This window comes from Gorilla gorilla, chromosome 5, assembly GCF_029281585.2.
Source record: "Gorilla gorilla gorilla isolate KB3781 chromosome 5, NHGRI_mGorGor1-v2.1_pri, whole genome shotgun sequence".
NCBI classification, from domain to species: Eukaryota; Metazoa; Chordata; class Mammalia; order Primates; family Hominidae; genus Gorilla; species Gorilla gorilla.
Genome location: NC_073229.2, coordinates 62,343,006 through 62,358,641, shown reverse-complemented (window position 1 = coordinate 62,358,641; position 15,636 = coordinate 62,343,006). Strand labels below are relative to the sequence as shown.

Here is a 15,636-nt window from a genome sequence, read left to right as displayed (position 1 = left end):
GCTCTTTGTTGTGGGCTGTCCTGTTCGTTGTAGGATGTTTAGCAGTGTCCCTGGCCTCTACCCACCAGATGCCAGTAGCACTCCCACATGATTCCCTTGAATTCCCCCTCTTCTCCCAGGGCAGGAATCTCCTGCGCTGCTGGCACCGTTTACAGGCATCAGCAGGATCGCTCATTGCCTCAGGAGTTCCACCACGGCGGCCTTCACCTTGGCCCACCCTGCAAGAACTTTCACCCAATCCAGTTCACAATCAAGGGTGGGGTTAGCCTGCCTTTGCCACTTCCTAAGTATGTGACTTTGTACAAGTTACTCAACCTCTCTGAGCCTCACTTTTCTCATCCATAAAACAGGAACCATGACACCCACCTCACTGGGATGATTGTGTGGCATAGATGGGATGCGCATGAGGCGCCTGTCCAGTTGGCACTCAACAATGTCAGAATTCAGAGAAAATGGGAATCGTGCTGCTGTTTATTATTTTTTTCTTTTCTTCTGTCTCCAAATTACAATTCCATCTTCAACCCACTGGGGTAGATTTGCCTCAGGAGAGGTTCCGATTGTCTTGTTCAGATTTTCTTTCCCAGTGAGCATAGCTGCCTATTACCATTGGTGCAGGTAATGCTGGAAGGACATTTCCGAGCAGCTTCGGGTGTGGAGGAGAATTGAGTTCTGTGGATACAACTGGCTCAGCCTAAGGAAACAGGGGAACCCAGACCACAGACTCGGGGCCTCTGGGTCAACCAGGACATGAAGAAAGGCCCTGCCCCTGAGTGGAATGGAGGACCAGGACCTGGACAGACATGAGATGTCATTTTTAGCAGAAGCCACCTCTACTCGGCTCCAGGTGGTTGTGTGGACATAGGGTAAGTGTGGCTCCCAGTCACTCACGAGAAGCTGAAAACCTGGATTTTTAGAAAGTGAAATTCCCAGATTTTTTAAAACAGTGTGTCAATTTGAAGTTTCTGGTAGAGAGAGAGAGACCCTAAAATAACTCAGTAACTCAGTATTTACTCAAAACAATTCTATGAAATAGGTACTATGATTATCCCAATTGAGGAAACAGAGGCACAGAGAGGTTAAATAATATCCCAAAGACAAAAAAGTAGAAGTGGATTGGAGGAAGAGCCCAGCACAGGAGGGGTTAAAGGGGGAACTATAGGCCCTTGTGTTGAATAAGAGGAGACGGAGCCCAATTTTTCTATCATAACAATAAATTGGCCCCAAATTAAGCCAATACCCAGTTCTTATTGCTTCTGCAGAGAATTAATAAACCATGGCATCTTCTGAAAATGGGGAAGCCAGCAGCTCAGAGAGATGTCAGAAAGCTTTTTACGGGGCTGGAGATGTTCTGCCTTAGCAAGTAAAATGGTTATGATGGTTATGCCACAAACATGCAGAGAGGGGGAAACGGCACGGGCTGCCCTGCCTGTGCCCATTCCTGGCTCAGTTCAGAAGTGTGCCCACCATGAGGAGCAAGTATCTGCAGTAGCCGGCTCTCAGGGCGTTAATGGCTGTGGCCTCCCAGAGAACACTCCGGAATATTTTAGGTTTATATTTTGCAGATGGTGTGCCAAGTCATTCCCTCATTCGGCCTATTAGATGGTTAGTTTCCTTTTCCTAGTTAAAGGATTAACTAGAATTATCAGTAATCATGAGCTTCCCCCCAAGGACGGGTCAAAGGAAATTAATGGAAACTGCAGCAATAGAGACATGGGTTAGTTCCACAGAAGGAATTCCTGACTGGGAGAATTAGCCCTGGCACAGGTTCCAAGGGGGTGGAATTAGAACCCATCGTGGAACCTAGGCAGAGCTGGAAACCCCTGCAGGCTCTGGCTCAGAATGGAGGTTACAGGCAAAAAAGCAGAGTTAGGCAGCGAGGTGGGTTAAATACTTCACCATAAAAAGTTCCAGAAACTTGGATCTGAATGGAGGCCTTTGAAATATTTCAGCCTGACCTTTTCATGTACAGATGAGAAAACCGTGATCCAGACCTGGCCAGTGACTTGCTAAAGGTCACACAGCTAAGTAACAGCAAAGGTAGAATGCAGGGCTCCAGTCCCTGCCATGATTCCCCAACTTGGATCTAGTAATGCTCTCTATAGATGAGACGACAGCCTTCTCAGGTTCTCGGTCCATGGGACTATAAAATGGAATGTTGGGCTTGGCACATCACAATGCAATTGTCTATTTACAAGTTTATTCCCAGTCTCCAATGGAGGTGAATGCCCCAAGGATGGGGACCATGACTTCCTCATCTGTGTCACTGGGTGCCTTCCACAAGGCCTGACACATAGCAGATCTTCAGTAAGTATAGAGGGATTGGGTGAAGACAGCTTTGAAGATCCTGAGACGTAGTTCCTCTGTGTATACAATCCCCGTGATGTGCTTGACAAGATGTCCCTGTACCACAAGATGGTATCATTATTGTAATCAGAGTAGATAAGAAACCTGGGTTCTGGGAGCTGCATCAGATATGGCAAATACTGTTTGCTAAGTCTAGGTGATGGGTATATGGGCATTCGTTAGGCTATTCATTATATTTAAAAGTATTTATTATACTTTTCTGTTAGTTTAAATAGTTTCATAATAGTCAAAAAAATTTAATAGCAACCTAAAGTTTAGTCTAAAAATGCTCATGCTCATGACGCTTGATTCTAGAACATAGCCACATCATTAGATGTCATTATTTATAGCCGTATCATTCAGCAGTTGTCTATTGTTGCTAAAAGAATGTTCCAGATTCTTCGGTGGCACAACACTGAAGAAGACTTAGCCAGTGCCCTTAAGAAACTTGAAGAGAAATGAGACTAAAGCTGACATTGCCACAAAACAAGGCAGATGTGGCTGCAGGGGAGATGTGGGGAGAGCTGGGATGGCTGAGGCTCAGCCTCACTCTGCAGGTTCTTCCACTGACCCCACCCTCTGACCAGCTCAGCCAACATTAACCCACTGCACAAACACGGTCACACCACAGGCACGTTTAGAGGCACCAAAGGCTTGCTAATGACCAGGGTCCCCCAACCTGAGGAGAGCTTGGGGCCCCTTGCCTCCAGCCTTCTTCATTTCCTGCTAAGGAATATTTGCACATGTGACCTACAAGGTTTAAGTGAAACGAAAATGAAAATGAGCCACAAAAGGGCAGCTTGGGGCATGTGTATATGAAAGGAGACATGCAGGATCATTGCCGTGGGGACTTGTTTTGGGAGAGGGAAGACAGCACGTTTATGGACTGCTGATGTGGTTACAAATGCCACTGCCAGCAGCATGGCATCACAAGTCCAGGGCCATGGCTGATGCACATATTTGTAAGCTCCAGGGTGCAGCATGAGAGCACAGAGAAGCACCAGATTTGGCATCAGACAGCACCGGATTCAAATCTGAGCTCTACCACTTACTGGCAGTGTTCATCAAGATGCTTAGCCTCACTTCTCCCATTTGTAAAATGGGGGTTAACAATGAGTATTTCACAAGGCTCATCTACGAATTTAATAAGATTCTATTGCACATAGAGTATGCAGCAGAGCCTGGCATGGAGTAGGTGCTCAGTAAACGCTTCCTTACCCACCCATTCTTGCCTCTTTGCAAGGACAACTGGTTGAGGTTATAAATACATGGAAGAGTGTGGGTGCCTGCACAGTTTTTGTTTGTTTTGGCTCAAAATAGACACCCAAACCATCTTCTGTAGGTTTTCACATTGAGTCCTGTGTGCTGACAACCTTCCCTCTGTGGAGGCACAGTCTTGGGCAAATGCTCAAATAGGTCAATTGGTGGTGATACCTCCCGATTTAGTTTGAGTTCCTGCAAAGACTAACCTGGAGCAAGGATTCAAGTATGCATCATTTATTTGGGAGGCAACCCCAGTAAACACTAGCAAGGAAGTGAGACATCGAAGGAAATGAAGCCAATGAAGGAAGTGTCAATATGCAGGTTACCACTGGGGGCAACTGGTTAACAACTAGGGGCTCAACCTTACAGGGGAATTCTGGGAGACAGTGTAGAACATACCTCAGAATTACCTACCTTATGGGCAAGGGAGCTGGGGTATTTATCCTCCAACTCCCATCTATCAATGGCTGAGGGCTGCTCCTGGTCATGAACTGGGAATTTTCAATCCACTGTGCAGGCATGCTAAGAAAGAGCCTTCAGGCCCTCAGTTGTCAGTGCTTTCAGTACAAAGTGGTAAAATGCTCTTAGCACATATTGAAATAAGGACAAGGAGTATTAACAGGTACCAGTAGCACCTGCTATATTCCCTTACATGGAATTCCTTCTTAACACAGTCATTTTAGCTTGGGTTTTGGTGGCTTTGGGTCTCTATTTACATGCATTTCCAGCCTGAGTTTTCTCATAATCTCCTAAAATCTTTCAGCTCCAAATGAGTATGTAGTATGATCTACCAAGACGTGCACAATATGGATTGAGACTGTAAAATCATTTAGAGGAGCATCTTTCTTATATTTCTCTTTTGCTGTGACTTTGGGGTAGTGGCATGCCCTCTCTAGCCTTTTCTTCTTCACCTATAATATCAGGAGGTTTGCTATGATGGCCTCAAGGCTCCCCAGTCTGTGATTTTTATGCTGTCAGCTACCACCCAAAATCCCTGGTGCTGAGTGGAGTGCATGTCAGGTATTCACAAAGGTTCATGGACTAAACAGACACCCACACTGCTCCAAGCCAGAGGTTCTTTTACTCCTCCAACTAGTGGAGTAATAGACCCAGGCCTCCTCCAGGAGAGATGGCAGGCACTAGACGACTGGCAGGCAAGATGGTGGCCATCAGAAGCTGAACAGAGGAGCACTGAATTCTGGGAAAGGAAGCTGAGGGCAGAAATACCAAAGTAAATCCGTGTGGAGAGAACCCCCAGAGGCCACAAATCCACCCCACTGCTTTTCAATAAGGCCGCACTTAAGTCCTTCAGATGAAAATTCCATAAGCTACGTTTAAAGACCTACAGAGAACTAGGTAACTCTTGACCCTCCCACTGTAAACCACCAAGCAAGCCGTCCTGAAAAGTCAGAGAGAATGGAAACTGTTCTCTAGTTTCAAGCCAAAATATCCCAGTCTCAGCTAAATGGACAGTCCAAGTGACATGGGGCATGGGTTTCACCTAGAACCCTCCAGGAACTGTCTGCTGTCCTCGTTTAGGGCCAGGAGTTGCCCAGAGCCCCAGTCACTTAGTCTCTTTCTTTGGCTCCAGTCTTGCTGGAGATGGTGAACAGCTGTTTGCTATTCTGAGAGGAGGAGCCTTTCATATACTTGGCGACATTTTAAATCATCTCTTAATGATAGCTGGGAAGGCTTCTTGTTACTGCTACCACATGGATAAAAAGCATGGGCCATCCGGTACTAATGTTAAATTCATCTGAGCCCTGGATGTGCAGGCATAGGGTAGAAATTGAACAAGTAGAATGGTCTTGTTTTTAACACTTTGGCTTCAGGCAAGGAGACTGTTAAAAAGCATATATTTCTTTAAAAAACTAAATTACTAGCAGCAGTCTAGTCGTGGGTGATAAAAAGATAGATGACTTTTATTTCTGTGTATTTGGCCATGAATAATTTTTATAACCAGGAAAGAAACCCAGACTAGAGTGCAGTGCCTTGATCATAGCTCAGTGCAGCCTCGAACTCCTGGGCTGACGCAATCCTCCCACCTCAATCTCCTGACTATAGGCATGCACCATCACATCTGGCTTATAGGCATGCACCATCACATCTGGCTAATTTTAAAAAATTTTTTTTATAGAGATAGGGTCTCACTATGTTACTTTAGGCTACTCTCCAAACTCCTGACCAAGTGATCCTCCTGCCTTGGCCTCCCAAAATACTGGGATTACAGGCATGAGCCACTACACCCAGCCTGGGCTGCTTTTTGAGACGATGGTGAGATACAGTAATAAGAGGGAGGCTGAAGGAGAACAGTCAAGGAGGAAATGACTGAGATTTCCCTGGCATTGCTTAACAGAGCTGTCCCCAGTCTTTTTGGCAGGACGGACTGGTTTCATGGAAGACAATTTTTCCACTGCTGGGGAAGATGAGGGATGGTTTGGGGATGAAGCTGTTCCACCTCAGATCACCAGGCATTAGATTCTTATAAGGAGTGCGCAACCTAGATCCCTCTCACGTGCAGTTCACAATAAGATTCACGTTCCTATGAGAATCTAATGCCACCGCTGATCTCACAGGACGTGGAGCTCAGGCAGTAATGCACCACCTGCTGTGAGGCCTGGTTCCTAACAGGCCATGGTGGGGGTGGGGGGTGGGGTGGTGGGGTTGGGGACCCCTGGCCTAACACATAACAGGCATGCTACCATGACGTGGAGAATGCTGTTACTTGCCCAGTTTGTCTTAAAGAGCTTCACTTTATCTCAAGGAAACAGTAGTTGGCAGATAGACACAACATCTCCTACAAAAACTTCAGAAGGAACAGTGTGTCAGAGCTTTGTTGAATCTTACACCAAGTTAAAAGTATCTTTGGCTTTTGGAGTATGACTGAGGTTGAAAGGGGATGCCCTCACTTGCCTGGGATGGAAGGAATTCCCAAACATGAATGCACTCACCAAAAAAGCATAAATGTTGGGGAAGAGTTGATAATAAAATGTTAAGTGAAAAAAGCAAGCCATACAATACTATATATTCTGTGAGCACATGCATGAAAATTCTGTATTTATAGAGATAAGGGCTCAAAAGATCAAAATAGTTGCTGTGTTGATTTAATGAATTATAGGCAAGTTTTTTCAAAAAGTTCTTAATGTAACTGTGGTCCATTCAGGGTTTTTTAATGCAACATTTTATTACGAAAATCATCAAACCTACAGCAAAATTGAAAGAATTTTACACTGACCACCCATTTACCTGATACATAGACTCTGCCTTTAATGCTGTTCAGTTTTTAAACTATTTTAAAGTGTTTTAAGCTTTTGTTTTCTATATTTGGCACATACATTAAGTATAAACTATAAAGGCTTAATTACACAATGAACACTTTAAGAATCAGATCATCATCTGTAATACCAGCAATTTGCAAGGCCGAGGCAGGAGAATTACTTGAGCCCAGGAGCTTGAGACCAGCCTGGGCAACATAGTGAGACCCTGTCTCTAAAAATAAATAAATAAGAATCAGAACATACCTTCGCTCTTGCAGCTCCCCGTGTGCTCCTTCCTATTCCCAACCCATTTGCCCTCCCCAGGATAGTCACATCCTGAGCTGTGGGTTTATTATTCTCTTTCTCACCTTTCTGGTAACTTTTAGGTATGTATCTGTATTGTCCAGGGCAGACTAGGTCATGCTGTGGAAACAAAACACTCTGAAATCTCGACTGCTTAACACAACAGCAAACATTTTTTTCTTGCTCAAGAAAAAACCTACCTACTGCAGATCCAGCTGACCCTCCTATCCTTCATGCAGCAACTCCACAATCCAGGTTGCTTTGACCTTATGGTGCCATCACCTAAATATGAGGCATTCCGCAAGATCACTTCAGCTGCAATGAGCTGCTTCAGCCCAGGAGTGACCCGTGTCCCTTACAGTCACAGCCTGTTGGCCAGGACAGCTATCCAGCCTCACTTGGCTGCCAGAGGAGAGAAATTTGATCCTTCCATGTGCCCAGGAGAGGAGCACAGATACGCGGATATGGGTAAGCCCTGGAAAGCTCCTCCATATTAGCCCTGAGCAACATATTTACTTTTTGCTTGGGTTTTTGAGCTTTAACAAGAAAAATAATCATCATCATGATCTATGCAGTCCTCTGCAAGCTGCTTTTCCTCATCCATGGTAAATGTCTCTAACATTTGCCCATGTTATTGTAGGTAGCTGTATTCTCATTCATGTTCACTCTTGTATAGAACTCCATTGTATGAATGATATGCCTCCATGTTTTGTCCACTTTCCTATTGAGGGATATTGGAGGTTCCTGTCTTTTGCTATTTTAAACAATATGCTGTCAGATGTAGGTCTCTTGGTGCAGATGCACAGGAGATTCTCTAGAGCACAGGTTGCTCAGGTTTTTAAAACAAAAATTTTTAATGAGAGGGGAAAGAAAAAGCAACAGCAAAAGGTGGGAGTGTTAACACTTTTCCATTTTGCAAACGGCAGGGTGCAAGAGATTCAGACTCTTTGTGCTCTCCTTCAGCAAGGCACAGGTTGAACTCAGGAAAACTAAGTCAGAGATTAAATAAATGTCTTCATATAAAGGTGTGAGTTTACAAAGAAGAATCAAATGAGGAACCCAAGCAACTGTTGCTTTCACGTAACTTGGAGGTTTCTAAGGCAGTGTTTCTCAATGTCAAGATGTCACGTTTCAAAAGACAACCTGAATTCTCAGATGATTTCAATGCAAGATAAATTTTCACTTGCCTCCATTTTACAAATAAATAAATGCCATACTGTGATCTTGTTCTCTTTTTTACTGGAGGGAGGCATGTCTTGGATTCAAAGAAATAATGACAAGGTATTTCCACTCTCCCTAAGACTGGTAACACCAGTGTACAGCCCTGGAAGGAAAGATATAAAGCAGGAGAAATAAGGCTACTGGGGACAGATTTCAACATCAGCAAACTAAGGAATAACATTAATTATGTAATTTATCCTACTAGGTTCCTGGTGGGATCCTTCTTGTTAGCTTTGACCACAAGCAAGAAATTGTGGCCTTGATGAAATGTGTTTTATTTTCAATTTATCAGTGGTAATAGAGGGAATCTGGTAACCCATCTCTTGACAGGTTAAGAAAGAAATGGAGAGATAGTCCTGAACAGCTTTGGAGTAGTTGGCTCATGGACAAATTGGATGAAGCATTGGGAGAAGTCTGGGGGCCAGTCAGCCTTGGTTTTGCGGACAGAAAGAAGAGTGGGATGGATCTTAGTGCTGTCCTTAGAGGGCCAGGGCAACAATTGGCCTCTGACCAAGAGCAGAGGAAGAACATCCAGGTGGCTGAGCTCCTCGCCTTGAGAATGTAAAGATGACCAGCTGCTCAGGAGTTAGTGGAAGTCACAACTTGTAATTCAATGATGAAAGAATGAGGCTTTATCAAGTTAAAACAAAAGTGGATGCATTGTTCACTTTTGCTGCTACTAATGGGGCATTTCCAGGTGCCATCCACTGTGCCAGGGCTTGGCATGCATTGCCTCCTTATTCCTCAGGGCAAGCTGGTAAGGTGGGTGGAGCTACCAGTCAGGCTTCTTGGTAGTGACAGAAACCAACTCTGGTGGTTTCAGCAGAAAAGCAATTTACTAAGAGGATATTGGGCATCTCAGAGAATGACAGGGAGTGTTCAGAAAATGAGCAGGAGACAGGGGAAGCCAAGACCTGGTTCTAAATCATAACACCACAACTACCACTGCCACCACCACTGCCACCACTGCTGCTGCTAAACAAATTCTCCACCATCCTCATGTCTCTGTATCATGTGTCTCAGGTTCAGAGTCCTGGACAGAAGAGTAGGCTTAGTTGAGCCTGGGTTGTTTGCCCATGCCCTGGGCCAGCAAGGCAAATGTCCCCTAACGTAGGAATTATTGTTATGTGAACCCCAAATATCCAAGACAGGTTTCAGTTACTTTAGAAAGTTTATTTTGCCAAGGTTGAGGATGCACACCCGTGACACAGCCTCAGGCGGTCCTGACAACATGTGTCCAAGGTGGTAGGGGCACAGCTTGGTTTTATACATTTAAGGAGACAGGAGACATCAGTCAATATGTGTAAGATGTACATTGGTTCAGTCTGGAAAGGTGGGACAACTCGAGGTGAAGATGGGACTGCTCAAAGCGGGGAGGGGGCTTCCAGGTCAAAGGTAGATAAGAGACAAACGGTTGCATTCTTTTGTCAGCCTCTCCAAATGAGGCAGTCAGATATGTGTTTATCTCAGTGAGCAGTGAGGTGGCTCTGACTAGAATGGGAGGCAGGTTTGCCCTAAGCAGTTTCCAGCTTGACTTTTCCCTTTAGCTTAGGGATTTGGGGGCCCCAAGGTTGATTATCCTTTCACAGTTATCCCCCTTTACAGATGAGGTCTTCTGACATGTCCTGTCCCTGATGCACCATGACTGCTGTATCTTCTCACAATTAATATCTGCATTTGGCTAGCTCTAGCAAGGAAAAACTAAAATGCCCCAAAATTAGAATAAAGCAGTGTGTAAACTGTAATAGCTAACATTTTATGGTGCTTCACAGAATGCATTAACCCATTTGTTTCACTTAACCACTACCAAAAATTCTTGCATCAACCCTGGTAGGTGAAGAGGGAGACATTTTTGTCATCCCAAAACTGAACCCAAGTGAACTCAATGACTTACCTGTAAGTAGAGGCACAATCTAGATATTCTGACCACAGTTTTCATGCTAGACCATGTGATTGTTTAAGTACTTGGCCGATTTTCTCTTGGTATAATGCTTCATTAAATGTTTTTAAAGGTTATGAAAGCGAGACTTCTCAAACTTTAATGTTCACACTAGTCACCTGGGGAGCTTTATAAAATGCAAGTTCTAAATCAGTTGATCTGGGGTGGGGCCTGAATCTGCATTTTATTTTATTTTTTTTTTTTTGAAACAGAGTCTCATGGGTGCCCAGGCTGGAGTGCAATGGTATGATCATGGTTCACTGCAGCCTTGACCTCCCGGGCTCAAGCAATCCTCCCACCTGAGCCTTCTGAGTATCTAGGACTACAGCTGTGCACCACCATTTTTTTTTCTTTTTGTAGAGACAGGGTCTTGCTATGTTGCCCAAGCTGATCTCAAACAACTGGGCTCAAGCAATCCTTCTACCTTGGCCTCCCAAAGTGCTATGATTACAGATGTGAGCCACCATGCCCAGCCCAAATGTGCATTTCTAACCAGTTCCCAGGAAATGCTGATGCTGCTGTCCAGGAACTACACTTTGAGTAGCAAAAGTTTAGAGGGTTGGTAATAAGGATTAAGAGCGATCAACGTTTCGTTGTTGTTTTGAGGTGGAATCTCTCTTTCTGTCACCCAGGCTGGAATGCAGTGGCACGATCTCGACTCACTGCAACCTCTGCCTCCCAGGTTCAAGCTATTCTCCTGCCTCAGCCTCCTGAGTAGCTGGGTTTACAGGCATGTGCCACATGCCTGGCTAATCTTTGTATTTTTAGTAGAGATGAAATTTCACCATGTTGGCCAGACTGGTCTTGAATTTCTGACCTCAACTGATCCACCCGCCTCGGCCTCTCAAAATGCTGGGATTAAAGGCGTGAGCCACTGCATCCAGCCAGCAATCAATATTCCTAATCTGTATCACACAACTGCAATATTTTAATAACTTGGTGAAGAATTGTGGAGAATTTTCATTTTTTCCATGCTTAGACCTTTTGCGTTATTTCTTTATCAGGTTTAAAGGACAAGGTTTCAGGGAGAAAGGTGGTGAACAGATGAAGTGGTTTGGGCTCAATTTGGGTTCTGCTCTAGACAGAGGCACACACAGAGGGGGGTACACAGCTTGACGAGCAGACCAGGTTGGAAACAGCACCACTGCTCAGAAATCTGCCAGTCATTCAAACAGGAATTCCACAGATAATACATCTCAGCATGCAGCCCAGGAAATTCAATTCTCTCCTTTCAAAAGTAAGCTCTCCTGAAGTTTATAAACATCCCATATCCCTGCATGGAGAAACACAAAGAAGAAAAGACCTTCACAATGAGAACTTGGAAGCCACACAGCGCTGAGGGCCACAGCCGAGTTTGCAGCAGCAGCCAAGACGAATCAACAAGGCCACTGGACCCAACTGGCAAGAAACAAGACCCGAGTGCTAGGTCACAGAGAGCCCAGTGGAGTGGAAGGTGAGGGAGCAGATTGGGATAGTTGAGGCGAAGATTAAAACAACTGAAAAACCTAAAGAAAACAAAGCAGGGAGTTAATAAAGCAACTGTCTGTCTCCTCATGAAAGTAAACAAAGACAAAGGCAAAAAGAAGCAAAGAGAAACCAGATGCAAGGTTTGCCTTAAACCCCAGCGGTGGTGGCCGAGACGGGCAGAGCAGGGCGTTGGAACAGATGAAAGCTTCGGGAAGAAATTGGGAGTGAGAAGGAGAGTAAATACAGTAACCAGAGGGACATCAAATGGCGGCGGGGGAAGCCGGTGCCTCCACCTCAAGTTTTGATTAGCAAAGGGGAGTTGGCGCTAACCAGCCCTCGACAGACATATTTGGGGACAATTATTAGAAAGCTATTTTTGTGGTTTCTTTTGTCTCTCTGAGCCACAAGCTGAAGCTGCCCATATGTTAATCTGTTTTGGAGTCTGAGAAAACAACACTAATTTCACCAAAACCCTTGAGCTTTTAAAAATAAGAAAACTCCCTTCCAAAGCTTCCACAAGTTGTTTTGGTCCTTTTTGAAAGTATGTATTTCTTTTCAAAAGGGTATTACTCAGCAGTTTGGTTTATTTTTCTCCTTTCTCCAAAGTATGCCTGTGTTTATACATGGAAGTAAGAAAACATGAATGGAAATGTTTAAGCCCCTAAATGGTAGCCTTTAGGGGGCAGGGGTGAGGGGCTTGCCAGTTCTCACCCTTGGGTACAATTTTGTCCATTTCAGAAATGCTACTCCTTCCCCTGCAAACCTTGGCCTCCTCGAAGCTCTCCTTCTCTCCATGTGACCCTCACCCTGCCCGACTCCTTGAAGTGTGAAAGGGTCCTCCCTCTCTCCCTGGGCCTTGGTCTTCCCTCCCACTTACTGCCCCTCTCCCCTGGTTACTGCTAACCAGTGTTTTCACCATACTTCTTGCTGCATATTTAGGAAACGTAGATTTGTGGGGTCACCCTCCTCATCCAAGCCCTGTAAACTACATCAATGTCGTTGTTTAATAGCTCCCAGACCCTACGACTGTAGGTCAGTACTGACAGGTATTATTGTCCTAGATACTTCCTCAAATTAAACTTTGGGCTCTTGTCTCAAGATGTCAAGGGAGAACAGGCCACCAGCATAGCCTGTAAAGGCGTCATCCATCAGACTTCCCCTCATAAACTTTGATGGGTCCCCATCCAAGCCTCTGCTTATAACATTTGCTATGGCCTGAATGTGTCCCCCAAAATTCATGTGTTGGAAACTTAATCCCTATTGCAACAGTGTTGAGAGACGTTTAGGTCCCAATGGATTAATTCCTTTGTAAAAGAGCTTGACAGAAGGAGCTTGGTCCTCTTTCCTTCTGCCTTCCACCACATAAGGAAACAATGTTCCTCCACTCTAGAATATGCATTCATAGTGCCATCTTGAAAGGACAGAGCAGCCCTCACCAGATACCAAAGCCTTGATCTTGGACTTCCTAGCCTCCAGAACTGTGAGAAATAAACTCTGTTCTTTATAAGTTACCCAGTCTGTGGTATTCTGTTACAGCGGCACAAATGGGGTAAGACAGCATTGCTCTAACCCACCTGTGCTCACCTGCCTCTTATTCAAATCCTATCCATCCTCAAGGTCACCCTTAAGAACCAGCTGTCCCAGCTAGCCATTGTGGCCCAAGCTCCCCAAGACACGGCCCACTGGAGGTAAGTCCCAGGAGACCTTCCGGCTTTTGAAAAATCCAGAGCTCACTTCACGAAAGACCTACAGGTGTACCTGGACACTTTGATCTCAATGCTCCAATATAAAGAACCTGACGTATATACCCCTGGGCTGCCTGCTACTTACCTTTGGCCCATCAGGTAGGAGGCAGACTTGGCAGGGAGTCTTTCTGCATGTGACCTACTGATATTTGATCTTTTCATGGCTGATTACTGGGAAATGGGGGAAGAAGTTCTGCAGAATTAGCTTATCTCTGGGGAGACTGTCAGGTATGATTGTGATATGCACTCTTTTTTTTTTTCCTGCAATCACATCAGAGAGTGAAATAGCATGGTCTTTTAAGGCACACATGCAGAAGTGCAGCGATTCATTTCCATTCTGTCTGTCCAGCACATCCTCCAGGAATTCTCCCATGACTCCAATCCCTATAGATGGCTCCTTTCTATAGATGTCTCCTAGATGTCTGTAGGATAGTCCTATAGATGTCTCCTAGAGCAGGCTTTGGCAAACTATTGTCCACAAGCCAAACTTGGCCAAGCATCTGTTTTTCTAAATAAAGTTTTATTGAAACACACCCATGTTTATTGTTGTCTATGACTGCTTTTGTGCTATAACAGGCAAGCTGAGTAGTCACAACAAAGATTATCTGGCCCTTTAATGACAAGAGTTCTCCAACCCTCCAATATTTGTGCTTTGTGTAGTTATCTCACCTCTCCAATAAACATCTGAGAACTCTGAAGAGCCGGGACTGTCTATGTTATGTGTTCTATTGTTCATCTCCCCTTAGCATTTATAATAGTGCTAGTAATGACAAATGCTTATCCATTATTAAATAGCTGTGTCAGGATGCTTCCCCTTTAGGTAACAGAAATCCTTCTCCAGACTTGCTTAAATTATTGTGAAATTTATTGTTTCATAGAACAGAAAGTCCAGAAGTAGGGATCAAAATTGGTAGATTCAGCCACTCAACCCAGGTTCTTTTCATTTCTCTGCTCTGTCAGCTGCAGTGCTGGGTTCATCCTAATGCTGTTTCCCCTCATGGCCCCAACATGGCTGCCAACAGCACCTCGAACCACAGCTTTCGTGTTCACATCCAGCAAGATGGGAGAAGGGCAGGTGGGATGGGCCTCTCTTACTCAGAAGCTCTGAGCAAGCCTCTCTCCTTGATTTACATTGGCCCAGATTGGCTTATACCTGCCTGGCATTAAGCCAATCTCTGGCAAGAGGGATGGAATTAGCATGACTGCCTTAGGCTGGTTAATCATTTGGGGTGTAATGGTATACCTCCCAGTATACTATGTTTTAAAATATTTCAAAACAAAAGTCAGATTATAATCACTGGAAATGTGGTGTATTTTGTACATCACCTGTTCTTCATGGCATTGAAACTGTTGTGAACATTCCCTTAGTGCTATGGTCCCAAACATACACAGGCTCTGCCCTCCCAAATTATACCTAAAATGACCCAAAACATATTCTCCATATATTATACATTTATATTCCAAACCAAAAATATCTGATTCTAATATATTCCAGAGCTTTTAATTTACTAAACCAGAGATTTTTCCTAATACTTTCATTTCTAGACCTCTTAACAGGACTCTTCTCCCCCATACCCCCAACTAATTGGAATTCCAAAGGGCCGGACAGTATTAAAGATCATGAAAAAATATCTGATACATCTACAAATGCGATGCCTACTTTAATATACTGCTAACTAGCTCAGACTTTTCTGGGAGGGGAGGGGAGGGGAGGAGAGGGGAGGGGAGGGGAGGAGAGGGGATCCTCCCAGAAAAGAAAAAGGGTAACCCCAGTATCACTTTGTCCCATTGCATAACAACATGAAGAAACACAGGGAGATGGCTTTAATTAAACTGCTGTCATGAATTCAGATTTGTGCCAAGAAAGTTGTGGCCAATTGTGAAAGCTCTATCCATACAAAGGACGGCAAGGCCTGGACCACGCATTCTGCTAAAGGAACAAGGACCCACAAATAGCAAGCCTGAGATGAGGAAATGGCAGCCCTTGCCAGAATGTGTTACACAAGGGCTAAAAATCTACCCAGAGGCAGCCATCACCTGTCTCACCACCTTCAGGGGACCAGGGGCCACCCTGGCACAGGCCCAGGCTAAGCCATGC

The 15,636-nt window shown here is 44.7% G+C and overlaps 2 long non-coding RNA genes across 2 annotated transcripts; one reads left to right on the top strand and one right to left on the bottom strand.

Moving 5' to 3' along the window:
- Positions 1–453: 453 nt before the first annotated feature.
- LOC129534064 (uncharacterized) lies at positions 454–2,086 on the bottom strand. The gene is made up of 2 exons (XR_008680481.1): positions 1,897–2,086; positions 454–902 (listed from the first exon to the last, which is right to left on the bottom strand). It is a non-coding gene; the product is annotated as an uncharacterized lncRNA (long non-coding RNA).
- A 143-nt stretch (positions 2,087–2,229) lies between these two features.
- LOC129534063 (uncharacterized) lies at positions 2,230–8,388 on the top strand. Its single transcript, XR_008680480.2, has 3 exons — positions 2,230–2,304; positions 7,250–7,634; positions 8,093–8,388. It is a non-coding gene; the product is annotated as an uncharacterized lncRNA (long non-coding RNA).
- Positions 8,389–15,636: the final 7,248 nt, after the last annotated feature.